Raw genomic sequence first — 18,508 nt, 5'->3', positions numbered from 1 at the left:
CTGGCTGAGGTAGCGTCTCGCCATTCGGCGGAGATTAGTGAAATTGGAAGCAAGCTTGCCATCAGGCAGACTGGTGTGCTGGCGCCTGCTAATGAGGCGATGTTGTTGCGGGTAGCATGCAATGAAGTTGCGAACCACCCGATTATTACAGGGATTCCAGATGGTGGTGATCGCGAGCGTCCAGATGAAATATTGACCAAACTGCTAGCGGCTCTTAATATACAGCTGCCTCCTGATGCCATAATCCGCTTCGAACGAATGGGCCGCTATAGTGCTCAGAGTGCCCCTGGTGCTTCAACCTTGCGTTTGGATGCAACTGCTCCTGGCTCTCCTCCTGCCTTCACTGCGCGTCCTCTTCTGTTAATCCTTGGGTCTCCTGCCTGGTGCGATCAAGTAATTGCGGCTAAGAAGCTCAAGCCTCATCTCCGTGCTGCAGAAATTGATGCCGCCCTCTCGGATCGAAAGGTTTATATGATCAAAAGGCATCCTGTGCAACTTCACCGATATCGGAGTCAGATCTTCAAAAAGTTCCCGTCGCTGAGCCCGATGTCTGTGTGGATAACTGATGCTGCGTTGTTTGTTCGGCCTGGACCGGGAATCAAACCGTTACGCTTGCAGGCTTCTTCCGACTTATCGACCCTAACCTGAGCCCTACAATGACTCACACCTGCGACTGTTCTCAAACCTAAGCGCTCACTGACCCGCCAGAGCTCCTAAATGTCTGCTGCCTTAATGCCCAGTCGCTGCCTGCCCACATTGATGAATTTCGCGAGTTCTTTCGGCTAAACTCATACCACGTGATTGCTGTCTCCGAAACCTGGCTCAACGACCGGGTATTGGACGTACAGGTTATGTTGCCATCTTACAAGCTGCACAGGGTTGATCGTCGAGGGCGCCATGGGGGTGGCGTTGCCTTGTTTGTGCACCAGAAGCTTTGCTCTGTAACGGTTGCTACGTCCGCTGCTCTTCCAGAGGATGGATATCCTGAATACCTTCTAATAGAAGTTAGCGCTGATGCTGGAATGAAGTTTCTATTCGCGGTCGTATATAGACCTCCTAAAGGTGGTCATCTCGATATGTTTGAGGATGAACTTGTTCGGCAACAATCTCGATATAAATTTTCGTGTCTTCTTGGTGACTTCAATGCGGATCTGATATCTGCAGCTTATGACTCGGTTCACCTCAGTGAATTTTTTGCGTCGCAGGGGTATGATATCGTGCCAATGCAGCCCACTCATCATACTGCCACCTCTGATACCTGGCTCGATATATGTGCTACTAACAATATTAATCTTCCTGAGTCCTGAGGTCAATCGTCGAGTCAATTTCTCTCAAGGCATGATCTCATATATGCTGCTGTCAGGTATGGTGTGCCCAAGCAAGAGGCGCGTCTTATTCGATACCGGCCGTGGGATCGTGTCGATTTTGATGCTGCTTCTACTGCCTTATGTACGCTCGACTTCTAACAGTTTGCGTTGCTGCCCTCAATGGATGAACGGTTGTCAATATCCAATAATCTTATGAATAAGGTACTGGATTGTGCTGTTCCTGTCAGGAAATTTACTTTGCGGCGATCACCCGTGCCTTGGATATCGCTGGATATCAGAAGTCTGATGAAAAAGCGCAATGCCTGTTACCGGTCCTTTGAGAGATCTCGCAGTGTGGAAGTTTTCGCCGAATATGTCGCGTACCGTAGAGATGTGAAGCGTGCTTTAGCAGCCGCCAAGACTACTTACATATAAGAGCGGTTCAATACTTGTGGTGGTGCGCGATCGTTTTGGCGTGAGATGGAGAGCCTTGGTCTTACCAAGTGTAAAAAACCACCGGCTGCTTTACCAAGTCGGATTACTTATGGATGTCGATGATCTCTCTCTCTCTCTCTCTCTCCCTCTCCCTCTCCCTCTCCCTCTCCCTCTCCCTCTCCCTCTCCCTCTCCCTCTCCCTCTCCCTCTCCCTCTCCCTCTCCCTCTCCCTCTCCCTCTCCCTCTCCCTCTCCCTCTCCCTCTCCCTCTCCCTCTCCCTCTCCCTCTCCCTCTCTCTCTCTCTCTCTCTCATGCTTATCCCAACCTCTGCACCTTCGCATCTCCGTTGCAGATTACGGAATGTATATTATACATACCTATGCGACATTGGAGGGGGCTGAGGGGGGCGACGCAATATATATTTATCACAAAAGAAATTTACAGTGTAGTTTTCCTGCAATGAATTGATGAAAATTCTTTTCATACGTGCGCACTATCGCAGTTCAATTCATGTTTGACGATTTACGAGTATACGCGTACAATTTAAAAATACATACATCTTGTTGTATGTCCCGATCGATTATTATTGTTGTCGCTGTTGTTGTTGCTGTACATAGGTATATACATTGCGCGTAACTCGATTCGGTCATGTGTGGTATTGTTCTGTCTCTCTCTCTCTCTCTCTCTCTCTCTTTAATATATTTGGTTTCTTTCATTGCATGCAGTTAATCGGCTTGCTTGCCACTCTCCTTTTCTTTTCTTTTCTTTCTTTTTAGTATTATTTCTTTTTATTTGCACTATTTGTATGCTTTATTTGTGCTATATTTATGCTCTATTTGTGTTTATATTCGCTCGCGGTTTCTCCGCGTCTTGACTCTATACTCTGTATGCTTCTTCTTAGTTTTCTTAGTTTTCTTAGTTTTAAGCCTAGGTTAAGTCTTATTACTTTTATTTAATCTGTTTTCATGTACCCATTGCCCACGGAGTTTTTTCTCCAGGGCATAATAAAACTTATTCATTCATTCATTCTCTCTCTCTCTCTCTCTCTCTCTCTCTCTCTCTCTCGCTCTCTCTCTCGCTCTCTCTCTCTCGCTCGCTCGCTCGCTAGCTCGCTCGCCCTCCCTCCCTCCCGCCCTCCCGCCCTCCCGCCCCCCCCCCCCCCCCTCTCTCTCTCTCTCTTTCTTTTAATTATTTATTTTATATATTTTGTTCATTTGATTTATTTGATTTATTTTATTTATTCTATTTATTTTATTTATTTTATTTGTATTATTTCTTTTATTTATTTCATTTATTTTATTCATTTTATTTATTTTATACATTTTATTCATTTTATTCATTCAATTCATTTTATTCATTTTATTCATTTTATTCATTCAATTCATTCTATTCATTTTATTTATTTTATTCATCCGATTTATTCTATTTATTTTATTAATTTTATTAATTTTATTTATTCTATTAATTTTATTCATTTTATTTATTTTATTTATTTCATTTATTCTATTCATTTTATTCATTTCATTTATTTTATTTTTATTTTGTACTAATTAATTAATTTATTTATTTTCGTATTTGTGTGTGCCTGTGTGTGTGTGTGTGTGTGTGTGTGTGTGTGTGTGTGTGTGTGTGTGTGTGTGTGTGTGTGTGTGTGTGTGTGTGTGTGTGTGTGTGTGTGTGTGTGTGTGTGTGTGTGTGTGTGTGTGTGTGTGTGTGTGTGTGTGTGTGTGTGTGTGTGTGTGTGTGTGTGTGTGTGTGTGTGTGTGTGTGTGTGTGTGTGTGTGTGTGTGTGTGTGTGTGTGTGTGTATGGGCCGAGGGTCGAGGGGGGAGCTAGGGAGGAGCCCGCCATTGTGTGGTCCAGAACTCTCATATATGCACTACTAACAGTCATGTGAAACGTCAGTCATGTGCAACGTGTTGTTTATTTGATTGAAATAAAATATTCTTAAGCAGGAATAAATATTTATCTCTCACAACTAGAGGTATTTCCTTTTCTTAAGTAACAAAATCTACTTGAAATTCGCTTACTACGTTCAAATAAATTGAGAAACAAATAGTCATTTATGATACCAGTGAGCGAAGTACGTGACTCGCATGAGTGTAGTTTGTCGGCCGACCGATGCGAGGGTGAGAAAAACACAATTGCGAGGGTCACGTACGCGCACGCATATCGGATACTACTTCTTGTAACACCTGTAATGGGAAGTTCAACTCGAGAAAATTGTAAACGTAGTAGTCTAACCGAACAATAAGCGTAGACGTGTTGCTACAACACTGCGGACGTGATCGTAGTCACGACTCCAGAAACGTCCGATGGCACTACTTACGTCTTATTTTCTCAAATGAGCGTACGGGAATAAATGATGTAATAATATGAATAAATAATATTTTTTGACTAAGAGCATACGCTCTGTTGACTGAATTATTCACTGTTTTACTGCTTTTAGACATTTATTTGTTTATTTATTTAAAGATTGACGACATATATCCTTGCACATAATAAAAAGATATAGTACCATATTATATAAGCATTAGGTGGAACGGTGTTGCGGTGAAACTTTCAAGAAACAACTATTTATACTTGAATAAAGCTCTGGAAAGATTACTAATAATGAGTAAGAAATTTCTTCTCTGCATGCACGATGTAAAAGGAGACTGTAGTGTGTAGATGTTATGTTTACCCTTTTTGAATCCTTGCTTCCGATGAGAAGCCCGTAAGACAGCAATGCCGTCTAATAAATGTGATGCGGATGTGCAATTCATTAATCTACGAGAGAATTTTGTTGAAAGAATGTAAATTTGAGAACTGGTGAATTCGAAAAATTAACGACGGAGCCAGGAATCGAACCTGGTATCTAGAGATGCTTGACCGGAGCCTTACTCCACCAGACCACCTAGCCGCTACTAATTACCTAGCCGGTTACTAATAATGTAAGAAGTAGTATTGTATGGATCAAACCAACTTACGTTCTCATTTCCTAAATTCAATAAACGGTTCATTACAGAATAATGATTTTTATGTTTATGTAGAAATAATAAGTATTATACCACAAAGTCCTGCTTAGAACAGAAAATTGATACCGGAATAATATTTCAGGATAGTCAATCATGTTGTTGAGAATTTGATATATAAGAATTAGATCGATTTTACACATTGCTGAGCCAAGTCATGGTATTTGAAGAATTTGAGTAATATTGGAGTAATCATGATCAGTAAAACACATTGGATTGCCAGTCTTAACCCCTTGAGTGTCAGGCGAAAATGAGATTTTCGTGCCAGTTTCGTGTTGGAAAAAAATTTTTTTGGGTTAGCTAAATCCAAAACTAAACTCAGATTTTCAAAATTGCTCTGTTGGCAGATGGCAAAATGGCAGATCCAATATGGCGAAAGCAAATTCAAAAAAAAGTTTGATTCCAACGCAACTGAGTACTTAGAAGTTTTTGAGGTCGCTGAATCTGAATCTCAAATCGGATTTTCAAAATTTGAAATGGTGGATTCAATATGGTGGACGCAAGTTCAAAAATAAGTTTGATTCCAACGAAAGTGAGTACCTAGAAGTTTTTGAGGTCGTTGAATCTGAATCTGAAATCGGATTTGCAAAATTCACAATGGCGGATCCAATATGACGGACGCAGATTCGAAAAATAATTTGATTTCGACGATAGTGCGTTCCTCGGAGTTTCCAAGGTCGCTGAATCTGAATCTGAAATCGGATTTCAAAAATTCAAGATGGCGAATTCAATATGGCGGACCAAAACTTTGTCAACTGGATTGGATCAGATTTGAGCTTTTTGTCCGCCAAATGGATTCGACATCTTTAATTTTCTAAATCTGATTTCAGTTTCATAATCAGCGATCCCGAATATCCCTAGGTAGAGTTTTTTGACCAGATTCGATCAAATTTGAACTTTTTGTCTGCTATATTGGATTCACTATCTTGGTTTTTCGAAATCTGACTTCAAATTCAACGACCTCAAAAACTTGAAGGTACTCAATTTCGTCGGAATCGAACCATTTTGTGAATTTTCGTCCACCATATTGGATCTGCCATTTGTAATTTTACAAATCCGATTTCAGATTCAGATTCAGCGATATCAAAAACTTCAAGGTACTTACATTCAGAGAAATAAGACTAGTTTTCGAATTCACGCGTGCCATACTGGATCCGCCATTTTGAATTTCAGAAATCTGATTTCAGATTCAGATTCAGCGACTTCAAAAACTCTAAGATACTCACGTTTGTCGATATTAAACTATGTTTTCGAATTTGCTTACGATATTGGATCCGCCATCTTGAATTTTTGAAATTCGATTCTAGATTCGGATTCAGCGACGTCAAAAACGTTGGTTAACAAAACTAAAGTCAAATCGATATAATAGAAACAGTTTTTTTTCAAATGCCCACATATGTGTCATGACACAAAAGTGGCACAACTTTTTCTGCCCATATGTGTGTCACTGACAGTCGAGGGATTAAAAGCTACAAAGCGCAAGGATAAGTGATTTGATTTTTCGTTTGTAAATATTTGTATTTGTATGAGATTTCCAGGTGATAGAACAGTAAGTTAACATTGGATAAATAAATGAATAATAAAGTATTCCAAGGGTTTGTACATTACTGAAGCCTTTAGGAAAGCGTTTAATAAATTTGATTTGTTTTATAGCTTTAGAGACGATATATTTAATATGTTAGTCAACATTTAGATTACAATCAAAGTAGAAACCGAGATCTTTTGCTTCAAAAACTTGTTTGAGGAATGAATTACCCAATCTATATGAACTATATTCAGATTGTAGAGCCCGACTACCAAAAGTAATACAAAAACATTTATTTATTTTGCATATTATAAACCATTTTTGATGAACCAACTAAAATAGCATCTAAATCTTTGTGCAACAATATTTTATCAGTGACATTCATTATTGCCTTAAATATGTTAGCATCGTCAGCGAAGAATAAAGTTCTCACAGAATTTATTACAGAATGAATGTCGTTAATAAAAATAGTAACAAACTGTGGAACAAGGTGAGTACCTTGACCAACTCCAAATGTAATATGAATAGACTTCGATATGGATTGCTTGATTCTAACAAATTGAATATAACCTTTTAAGAATGATGAAACCCATTGAAGTAGTTTACTGTCTATGCTATAAGGAGATGCTTTACGAAGGACTAAATCAAAATTAATAACATCAATGATAGTACTTAAGTCAGTGTATACAGAGTCCACATTACCTTTATTTAAATGCTCAGTTAAATACTCCGAATAAACACACAAGTTTAATACAGTGGACCGGCCTGAGAAAAATCCATGTTACTCTAGAATAATGTGTTTGCGCAAATAATGTGTTAAAGATTCGAAAACCAGGCAGTCGTAATTTAACAAACATATTACACTTACTCAGTTAAATACTCCGAATAAACACACAAGTTTAATACAGTGGACCGGCCTGAGAAAAATCCATGTTACTCTAGAATAATGTGTTTGCGCAAATAATGTGTTAAAGATTCGAAAACCAGGCAGTCGTAATTTAATAAACATATTACACTTACTGACGGATAATTATTTACGTCAGCGACGTCACCTCTCTTAAAGAGTGGTGTAATAAAACAATGTTTCCAAAAATTTGGAAAAATATCAACTGATAACGATAAATTGAACTAATTTTTTAAAAAAGGTACAAAAAAAAGATGAGCATCACTTAATGAGCAGCGGGTGGATTTCGTCAGGACCCGGTGATATATATAGTTAAAATACTAATAACATATTAGCACCTATACATTTTTCTAGCTTTTCATCATCGAGGTAAATACGGCCTACAAAATAAATGAGAAAAATTTTACGGAAAGCTTGTGCGATAGTTCAGCGTATAGCGGGTAGGTGTATGCGACTAGATGGGTAGTATTCTAAATAAGGCGAGGTCCCTGGTTCGAATCCCGATCAAAGTGGTTAGCGTTTTTTTAAGAAACTAACTAAAATGGTGTTTACATCGGGTTTCGATCAATAATAAGTGGTTTGTGTGTCACGAAGTATACATGATAAGATTTAAATAATTGCCGCAATCGGGTAGAAGTTTTCAATTTTATTTTTAATGAGAACCACTCTCTCTAACATTACACTAAAGCCACTCAAATACAACATTACTTGCATTGAAAAAAATTCATACGCAGTGTTAACTCAATTAGTAATCGTTGTAAGATTGTTGGAGAAAGATAAATTAAAAGTGAAACCATGGTTTGAGACGTTTAGTTGGTTTGATCGTTAGCTTATGATACCTTTCGTTGAAACACCGATGTTTTCAATACTGTGAGATAGTAAATTAGAAAAATTTCTTGTGTTCAATCAGAATTAAATGTCCTGGTGTCCTGTCTGAGCCTATATTATTTTTTCTAGATTTCACAGCAACATTGAAAAAAAGCAATGTCACAGAAGCCTCGGCGACTTGACAGATGGATGGTAATAATCTAATGGTAAGCCTCTTTCATTAAGGAACTACTTCATGCCTACCTACCTGATTTATAAACGGCTACAATACGCCGTTATGCTTGCAGCGACCTAAATTAGCTCAATGTCTCACGGGTGCTGTATAATACTTACAAATAAGGAAAGGCATCGATATCACCGATTCGAAATATTCGACGCGCGTCGCTTCATTCCGAACAGAATATGTATACATGTATGTATGTATGTATGTATGCATATATGTATTTATCTATGTATGAATGTATGTATGCAGGTATGCATTTCTGTATGTATGGATGTATGTATGCATGTATTCTCGTATACACCGGAAAAGTAAATGGTTGTGTGACGCAACGCGGAAATAAAATGGCAGAAGTGGTCGTCAGAATACGCGTGGCCATGGGCCGGATTCAGTGGCTCAAGACTTGATACTTGGTACTCCAGACCCGGGATTCAAGATCACTTAAGTTCTTTAGTCACGGATCGGAAACATCGACTATAACCCTCGACCCTCCATATTCCCTTCCACCGCACCCCCCCTTCTCCTTTTCTCACTAGGTCATTAGTGGCGTTGTGCACACTGTGGCCTTAAAACCTCACATAACATTATATCCACCGACATATAAAGGTATTTATTACTACGTTAACAATGGTCGGTGAACGTGGAATAAAACTAAAAAATCTGAAAATAAAAACAAACTCGCACACACACTCACACGTATGTACATTATATCAAAACACACACACACGAGCATAACAGTACAAGTACGATAGCCGTTTCCACGAGGAATGACCTTGAATATCAAAATAAACAGATAGATGTAGTCTTTATTGACCGTGAAATGCAACAATAGCGGAGTCTTTACATGACACATTATTAGTTTATTCTCATGTTTTCAATAGTCAATTTCAACGCAAAGTGTAAACACGGGGACACAGTATAAAATCACGTGTAGAGAGGAAAATTTTATTGAACTATACCATTATTACACATTCTTCTGCATTTTGTTTATAGAGTTCCATGGTTTATTTATAGATTCATTTTTTATTCAAAGTTTATTCCTTTTTGACAATTTTTTCCGAGTTATTCTCAAAATTAAAGATTCACTCGAATTCTTGTGATTTCATACGGAAAATTTTGTTACTTTAGAAAAAACAATTTTTTTCATGATTCGGTTTGTTCGTATGTTTGGGAATTAATTTCTCATATAAACCGACAGTTTAACGGAATAAGAAACAGATTACCAATCAACTAGAAATTTTTTGCTCACCGAATTAAGTCGCAAGAAAATTGTTACATCTTTGTAACACATAATAGGTGAACTGACCCTGGTGATAAGTCAGGTTTCAGTAGTTTTCTTTATTTTCAAGAGAATGAGTATCTCATACACGAGTTAAATATGTATACGTGTGAGTGCCGGACCAGCGTAAACGGTGAGTGGGCAGTTGACCCGTAGCCGCGACGAAGCACAAACTTCTGTCACAAGTTAGAAATTCTCAGATCATTCGAAGATCGATGTTCGACGAACAGTCAAGAATTTTAACATCAACAAACAGATAAAGAAAAAGATAAGTCACATGTTTAAAGTTACAAAACCTAACAGATAATTGTCGACAATGAATATTTTGTATAACTGCATATTTTCTCATAAAACAATCAAGCTACATTCAACTTAACTTCAAACCCTTGCCTTTCTTTTATTTAGCTCAGTCATTACGAAAAAATATGGTATTTTGATCATTTCAACTTCAATTCATAATCATTAATTTCTATATGTGACATTGACATCATTGAGCTGGGTGTGTCGATTCACAACGAGCAGGGAAAATTAGTTTATTGTACGGGTCACTCAAATATTTCATTTCAGAGAAACAACGGTATTCAAGAGTGTGTGTGTTACATTTAACTAAAAATAATTTAATTTGATCATTGACTCAAGACTACTCAAAACAATTATCTAAAGTATTTAGCTACAAATAAATTGAATCATTACATTTATATATGAGTGATATGATCTCCAAATCAGGTGATTACCCTCGGTGATGAATGCTTATAATTTGTCACATTTTGCATGCTGGTAACTTTCGGGCGGTGAACTTTTTGTAGCAGAAGTGAGACCCGATATTGTAAAATTCATTAAAATGTTAGCAGTTAAAACTTAAGCAAGCTGTTGCTTACAAATTCATATCACCATGTAGACAAATTTTACCTAAAGTAAAAGTTGTTTCGCAACACATGCAGAAAGTGGCTTACATTTGTTCTAAATTTTTAAACTGAAAAATATTGATTTTTCAAGTCCTTGTTCTTTTATGAAGCAACTTCTAAAGGATTATTGAAGCATTTTGTTATGTAGTAGTTGATGGCACTACTGTGCAACTTATATACCTCGTACTGCTGATGTAACAATACATAGGTATACAGGAGGAATGATAAAAGTATAGAGTCGGAACAGCAACAGAGTGACGAACGTTCTAAATATATCTTTTTTAAGGTGTACACGGGAAGTTCGATTTTCAAAACATGTGGAGCGTGCGCGTGCGGATACACGGAGGGAAACGATCATTTGAGTCAAGCGATATTCGTTTAATTCAACGAAATGCTATAGTCAAATTCAGCGAACACAATACTCACTTAATTCAACAAAATACTTTTCTCGAACGAAGTACTTGTGACAACTTAATATAGACCCGAATCAAACCTTTCAATGATCATTTTGACTATCAATTTACTCAAGATAACACGGCGTGAGTTCCTTGCAATAATGTTAATTTTTTTTAATTTAATTAAACTTGAAAATTCAAGTAAAAGCATCGTAATCATTTTCTTTCAAAAGTATTAGATTTTTGGATCAAAAGAAATTGAGCTTATTATAGAGTCAAAAGTCCAATTAATTGAAACAGGTAATGAAATTTGTTGTTACAAGAATCTTTTACATCGATTGAACTTTAGAGTTATTCAAGCTCACAAAACGTATTCTTTGAATCATATCATTTACTTTAAATGGGTAACACCCAGAAACTTATCGTTGTATGTGTAGTAGTATAAATCAAACATGTCTCAATAGTTTTTGTTTATTTGTAGTCAATATCAATTCCGGTGAATCAAAACTTGACATTATGTTTTCTTCGTTTATAATAGTATAGGTCTGATGACAAATTTATCTTACGTTATCCGAATCTAACTTCCCAGCAGACTACCCGGTTTTATAAATATCTCTGAAGTTAATCGTACCGAGAAGGTTCACCGCCTAGTGGCCGTTTATAGTACTAGTATACTGATGTTTACGATGAATATATTCTCTACTTGTTTCAAAGCATGTGGTGTTTCTTTTACCTCGTAAACAAATTAGTGCAACTGATTCAACCAATTACGCCAAACAAGCTCCGGTTACATCAACATAGTATGGCATTCAATCGATATCAATTTTTTGTTGACTAGATTCATATACTTATTTTATTTGAAGTACCTAATTATTTCTTTCAACAAGCATGCGATTTGGAAGAACAATAAATAAACTTCAAATGAAATGATATTTAGTTGACTCAATTTCGGATACACATCAAAAGGTTCACCCGAGTCAATAATTCACTCGATCGTGGCAAGAAAAGCTTTTATTGAATCAAGGAATTCGCTTACAAACTAACGAAATCGAAATTGTTGGATTAAAGTCTTTATATTTGAAACAAATGAGAGATACTAGATTAAAATGAATGAAGTACAACAAAGTCTATTTTGTTGGTTCAAAAATTCCTTTCCCTCTGTGTAGACAATATCTAACTGATGTGATTACAGCACTTGCTTTGGCTAATGCAGCGTTCACACTCGTATTCGTGTGAATGCAGTATTTATCTTTGCAGTCCGCACTGCAAACAAATCTTTGGGGTCCTAGTACTTCCGCGTCTCTAGTTATGGAGAAAATCAAAATAGTACCTGTATTATGTATCTAGAGGGGCATGAAGACGATTTTGACAACTATTTACTCAGGCGAGCATCACACGAGTAAAAATCTCTTTCCACCGATGATGCTCACGATACTTTTTATCCTAATTTCTTTGAAAACAGCTTTTCAAAGCATGTTGGAACGGAGATATGGTGACCGGTGCACATGAAGCTTCATAAAATATCAGAAAGTAGCAGAAATATCAGCGGATGAAAAGGCAATGAAAAAATCTTGAATAATTAATATCGTAGAAAAAACAGTTTTGAATTAGTTCTTCATTTTGTTGTGTACAAGCCAAATCTGTGAAAAAAAGTACATGTTTTCATTTAAAAAAGCAATAATTACCTCCAAATGACCTTGTAAACGTTCACCGAATACGATATACGAATACGAAGTACGATATCACAGTATATTGTCCCCTTCGAACCATGAATCTTTCAATTCAAACATTTTTCTCTCAAATGCGTTGTTGAAAGATATTCTGCTATGTCAACTTAGATAGAACACCCTGTATATGCCTATAGTTTTTTGAAATGCCAAGTACGAATTTTAGAAAATAATATTATTTTTGCAATTAAAATCTATACCTCATACAACATTTGGAGGGTGACCTTTCAACATGATGAAAGAAGATAAGGTGTGTTCTCACGCAGCCATCTCTGAAAACCAATCGCGTCCTATGCCAATGAAGACCATCGTTGAACTTCAACCGATCGCATTCGAGATCATTTAGCGCACATTTTAAAGTGTGGAAATCTACACACGGCACATATATAGCATTATATATTTTCAAAATGGTTTCTATTGGGCTAACAACCAAATATCGTGTGCGCACAACGGGACGAAAATGCGTCCGCCGGAGGAGTATACCTTTCAAATATTTGGCTTTGACAGTTTTTGAGACCTGTATTTACATTGCATTGGTCGATATTGACAAGCAGTAAATTCAAATTTACCTATCTCAGCAAGTATCAGTTACATATTTGCATTGTTGCATTCAAGGAAAATAGCGCCCGGTCAGAGCCACGCAACTTTTATCTCATTGTCAGCCAAGCGTAGCTGACAAACGCTGCGAACAAAAACTTGTGCATATGTTGGCGCTGACGATGACCGCGTTGCTTTCAAAAGACCTTCCTTGCGTGTGACAGTAATCTACATCGTAAAAAACTGTCACGTTTGTTTGAAAAACTTGTAAATTTATTGCAGAGTTCTAAAGTTTTTCGTCATTTTAAAAATAGTTTCGGCGGATAAGCGTTCGCAAAAACATTTCCAAAAACTGTAGTGCCAAAGTTGGCACTACCGTAAAGTTACGGAGCGACCCAATTTTGAAAAAATAATTCAATTTGTCATTCAAATAGCAATTGAATAATTCCGTAGTTCTATACGAGCAATAGTTCTGGATGCTGATATCAGAAGAAAAAAATTCAATGCAAAACATTCTAGAACCTCATTTTTGTATGATACTTAATTTCTTACCAGTTCTGAAATGATCTGAAAGTATTTTAGGTTCCTGATGAGTGAAAAATCTATACCACGTTGCAGTACCGGCGATTTATGATTTTCTCAGTCATGGAGTTCATTGTAGAGGAGGAAGAGGTTGTTTCTTTATCTCATCGCAATTACATGGTATTTCAATTCACATGATATCTTTGAACTTCCAAAACATATTGAAGTAGTTTTTCAATCAGGACAAAAATAACCTGAACTTCACCATCCCACTAGTTCATGATGGAGTCAGCACCGATTTCTGTTGCTATTTTTGCATGAACATGAAGGATCGCTGCATGAATCAATCTATATAGCAGTATTTTTAATCTCAGGTAAGTTTTCAATTTCTGTAAAATAAAAAATATCCATACCGTAGTGCAAGACGACGCTTCGATGAATGAAATAATTCTCAACACATTTTCAGATTCTGGATGTATATTAATGAGTAAAATATTTTATACACGATACGCAGAAAATTCGAGGTAATTAAAGGGATACAGTAAAGGGTACAGTAGTAGGCATAAAATCATGTGCATATTCAAAATTTTTTTTTACATGAAAAAAAAGTTTATTCGTAAAAGTAATCAAAGGTCTATTAAATAAATGTCTCTAAGTATCGTAAAATTTTTTTTTTAAATTCTTTCATAAAGAAGATGGCCGCCCACAGCGCGTTTCTGGCGAAACATTTTTTTATTTACGCTCCGCTGCATGCAAAATTACATCGGTAATTTTGGACCTCGAACAAAATAAAACAATTTTCGTTATTTTACATCTAAACATGTAGAGAAGTGCATAGGATTTTTAGAAAATATTGACTTTTTCAAAAATGGCGCACATTTGAACTTGACACCTTCATGTTTTTCGAATAATTTCGTATAAAATTGCTCGGAAAATGAGAAGTTTTTAATTAATCAAAAAAGCCCCACGCACTTCTGTGTGCAATGCAATTACAAAGATTGTGTCAAAATTTGAAGTCGATCGGATAAACGTTGTGGCCGTGATTTTTCATACAGAATTAAAAAATGCTGTTTTGAGATAAACGCGTTTGAAGTTTTGAGTAGTATAAGAACGAGAAAACGGGTGTTTGTCGACTACCGTCCTTCTCAAATGCTTGACTGTGCCTAACTGACTGAAACAGACGTTCGACAATTTTAAACTTGTCTAGACTAGTCAAGAAACAAATCATTTCAATAACATCTGCCGTATACCTGCTCTAGTTCCCTATACTAACTTCCCTCTAGCTCGCTGCGGACCAGGCGGCCTGGTACTAAAATTCGAAAACCTAGTACTTATTGTTAGAGATTTTTCCCAGACATGATCTTTAGGGACATCATTTTTGAGGTCCTAGGGGACCATTAAAAAAAAATCGATTTTTCGAAAATTCTACAGTGACCTAACCCCTTAGGTCACTAGCTCAATGATAGTGACCGAAATTTATCGGTCTCTATTATCAACATATTTTCATTTGGTTTCGTTCAAGTGTACATATACGAATATTATTTAATCTGTGGATGTGTTTCGTTATTTTTGTCAGGTATGGAAATTCTATTCCCAACGTATGTCAAGCATGGATTGCATTGATCATACCAAAGTCGTCGGCGGTACTTCGTTACTCAGCCAAAATATTAAAAATAAATGCATGTATTATATCACATCCACTGTGTCATCTGCTACGCAAATTAAAAAGATTTTCTTCAATCGGTAAGAAAAATCAACTCTCTTGTTAAACTTTTTGGAAATAGAAAAATGCAGTTGAATTTTATTCTCATAATACTGTAAAAGTATTGGGGGTTCAAGGTATTTCACAAAATTTTGATAATCTTTACTACCTTATTGGAATGACACATTAGAACGTGTGGCTGCTAATTCTGGCTGCTAGCTTCAGCCTCGTATCTTATAGGTATGTGTCAGAATATTACGACAACGAAATATAAATTTTGGCCTCAACAGGAATTTAAACCTCCTTCAAATCATTTCAGAGCTCAGAAGAAATTATACCAAAATGGGGTGCTGATATTTTTTAATTTTTTGTCTTTTTCATATTATGTCATTATCCAGACCTATTGTTCATACATATAGGCACAAAATCACAAAACTATTCAAGTTCTATCCAGAACTCGTAAATTCAATCATTTTTTCAACATTCAGGCGTTCTATCAAGTTAGTAGCTCATTTTAGAAAGGTAATTTTTTAAACCTTTATCGATTCGAACTATTTTTGCAAATTATAAGGAACTCTAAAATTCCTGAGAAGGATTGCAAAACTCCCGAACAAACATAGTCTTTAGAAAATATGGTGTCAAAATCGAGGTTAGAAAACGTAGTTCAATTTTCGCTTGCGATATGCCAAAGATGTATTTTCAGAAATCAAATATTTTTTTTAGCAATCTTTCAACAGATAAACTATCGAATTCCACTTCATAGACGCTATCCATGTGATTTTTCACGAATAACGAGAGCACTCAATTTTGATTTAGAGTACCTCATAAACACCTAAAAAACACCTGATTTCTGAAAAAGTGTTGAGCAATAATTCTGGTTCTTCCTTTTTCAGTTTACCGGTTTTCTAGTATATGGCATACTACTAGATCGGTTGATAACTGAATTCCCGGCAAACCCGAGGAGCGCTCAATTTTAAATCAAAGCACCTAATTAGCACCTGAAAAGTATATCATTTTCATATGCGTCATATTCCGTTTGACCAACTTTGATCCGAATTAATAGACGTGGTTTCGATACCGCTCGTCGGAAAAATTACCGATCAACTACATGCATAGTGGTACAGAATTGTTCTATTAGTCAGTGTGTAATAATAAAATTGATTCCTTTCTTGTTTTTTCACCCAATTTCCTTAATTTTTCCATCGCCATGCTCGGGTTCGAAATGTGATTGAGAAAAAATTGCATTTATACCGACCGAGACATCTATAAATTTGTTCATTTAGTATAAAGTCATGAACGATACAGGAGTATATTCTTTGGTGATTTTCAAACATGCTGTGGAAAAAGTTTACGTATCGGGATTAGTGAAATTTGACTTTACAGGCCCAAATTGATAAGCCTGTGCAGCATTCTCACCTCAGATTTCAGATTTCAGATTAAACAATCAGAACGATGCTTCAGCAGATTCAGATCACGACGAGAGTTGAACGTGCTTAAATGGAAATATGGGACTTTATATTAGCATGTTATGCCATTTTTAAGATGATTCACGGATTAGTATTTTCATTCTTCTATACAAGGTTGACCCTGTAATGTCTAGTGAAAGTTAAGGGGTCAAATAATGATAATCTGACCTTCTTTCCATACTTAATGTCGACCTTTGGAAACTACAGCAAGTGTCGGAATCTGGTTCGAAATATAGTTTAATCTCATGAAACCAATGGTGCCAGAAGATGAGGTTAAATTTTTATTCACGTTAACGTAACAATTAAATTTCACGAAGACTCTTTATGTAATTACGTCATGATTGTCTGAAATTTAGTAAACTGTGACAAAGGAAAACATACTTTACACAGTTTGCAAACTTAACTTCTTGAAAGTTATTCTTATGTTGCCAAATAATGATATTTTATTCAATACTTCGTTGCGTTAAAGTCTGACTTTAAGTTTACTGACTTTAACCTCCTGCCACTAGAGTGTAATTCCCTAAAGTGCCAAATAATCATTATTGTTTAAAACGTCTTTAGGATCTTGAATAGCAGCAATATGACATTCACAAGAGCCGATCAATCGCAAGCAGTAGGTGTAGATATATATATATATGTACCACTAAAACCACCAGGATAAGGTGTGCTGGTACGTGAGTTACATTTGGCACGATTAATCAAGGATAACAGCTATGGAGTGGGGGGTAGAGCAAAGCGACGGTACGAGGCCTAAAGTCGTCATGCAATCGTCCGTATACCTGTACCGCATTCATAAACGAGTGAGGGAAGGGGGGCTAGGGAAGTCCAAACCACGCGTTTCACTTTCCTTCGAGAACAGATTGAATCTTCGTTTCATTTGCAATAGAACGAAACAATATTTCGCGCGAAGTAACCGGGACTTTTCTTTCAAGTACATACACGCGAGCTCGCTATGAATTCATAATTTCAGCCACTTAATGATTTATCATTCATTCGCAACGAGTGCCACATGTGGCATTTTCGAAACTGGCTGTTTCGAATCTTAATTTCAAGGGCAGAGTCATAACCGGGGTCAGGATTATAAGACAGTTGAGGCTTAAGGATGTACTGGCTATACATTCTCAACCAAAAGTGAGTCTCGGTGACAATATCGAATATTTTATAAGATAAAAATCAGAAAAAAATCAACCACAATAAAGACGATAAGAAAATTATAATTGAATAATAACAATGCCCAAAAGTTATCCATAAATTGTTTAAACAAGGTACTGTTCAACAAATTTTTAGGGAATGTTTTTTTTGTCATGTGGAATGAATTCATTGGTTTTTCTGAATACACATGAATTTGTAAGAATTTTCTCATTATTTTGAAATTTCCGTTTTCAAAAATTTGTAAAGGCTGTATTTACGAAGCCTTTCTTCGTATAAGGTATTCAATATTGTCGCCGAGACTCACTTTTGGTTGAGAATTTATAGCCAGTACATCCATAACATAATCGCAGAATCCAGTATTTTCGGTTTTGTACTGCATGCGTACACCCAGCAAATCAGGAAATTTTTACGAATCACCCGTCGTAAGAGTAACAAATAGCTCGTAGTCCTTAGTAACGGTGACATCATAAGCCATAATTTAATTACTTGATAAGTAAAATGATGGCCGTTGAGTTGTAAAAATAATCATACTGCCGGAATGGAATCGCAAGCATAAAGTTCAAGGCCACCGTGTTAGCTTTGTTTCAACAT

General features: G+C 36.5%; 1 protein-coding gene and 1 long non-coding RNA gene across 5 annotated transcripts in view; one reads left to right on the top strand and one right to left on the bottom strand.

Moving 5' to 3' along the window:
- The window catches only part of LOC124303326 (tubulin polyglutamylase TTLL5), a 282,756-nt gene that overhangs the window by 130,601 nt on the left and 133,647 nt on the right, over nt 1–18,508 (bottom strand). The window lies entirely within an intron of this gene.
- Nucleotides 13,610–16,329, top strand: LOC124303347 (uncharacterized). Its single transcript, XR_006907902.1, has 4 exons — nt 13,610–13,777; nt 13,874–13,971; nt 15,174–15,340; nt 16,193–16,329. It is a non-coding gene; the product is annotated as an uncharacterized LOC124303347 (long non-coding RNA).

Source organism: Neodiprion virginianus, chromosome 4 (genome assembly GCF_021901495.1).
Source record: "Neodiprion virginianus isolate iyNeoVirg1 chromosome 4, iyNeoVirg1.1, whole genome shotgun sequence".
NCBI lineage: Eukaryota > Metazoa > Arthropoda > Insecta > Hymenoptera > Diprionidae > Neodiprion > Neodiprion virginianus.
This window is presented reverse-complemented; position numbering and strand designations above follow the sequence as displayed.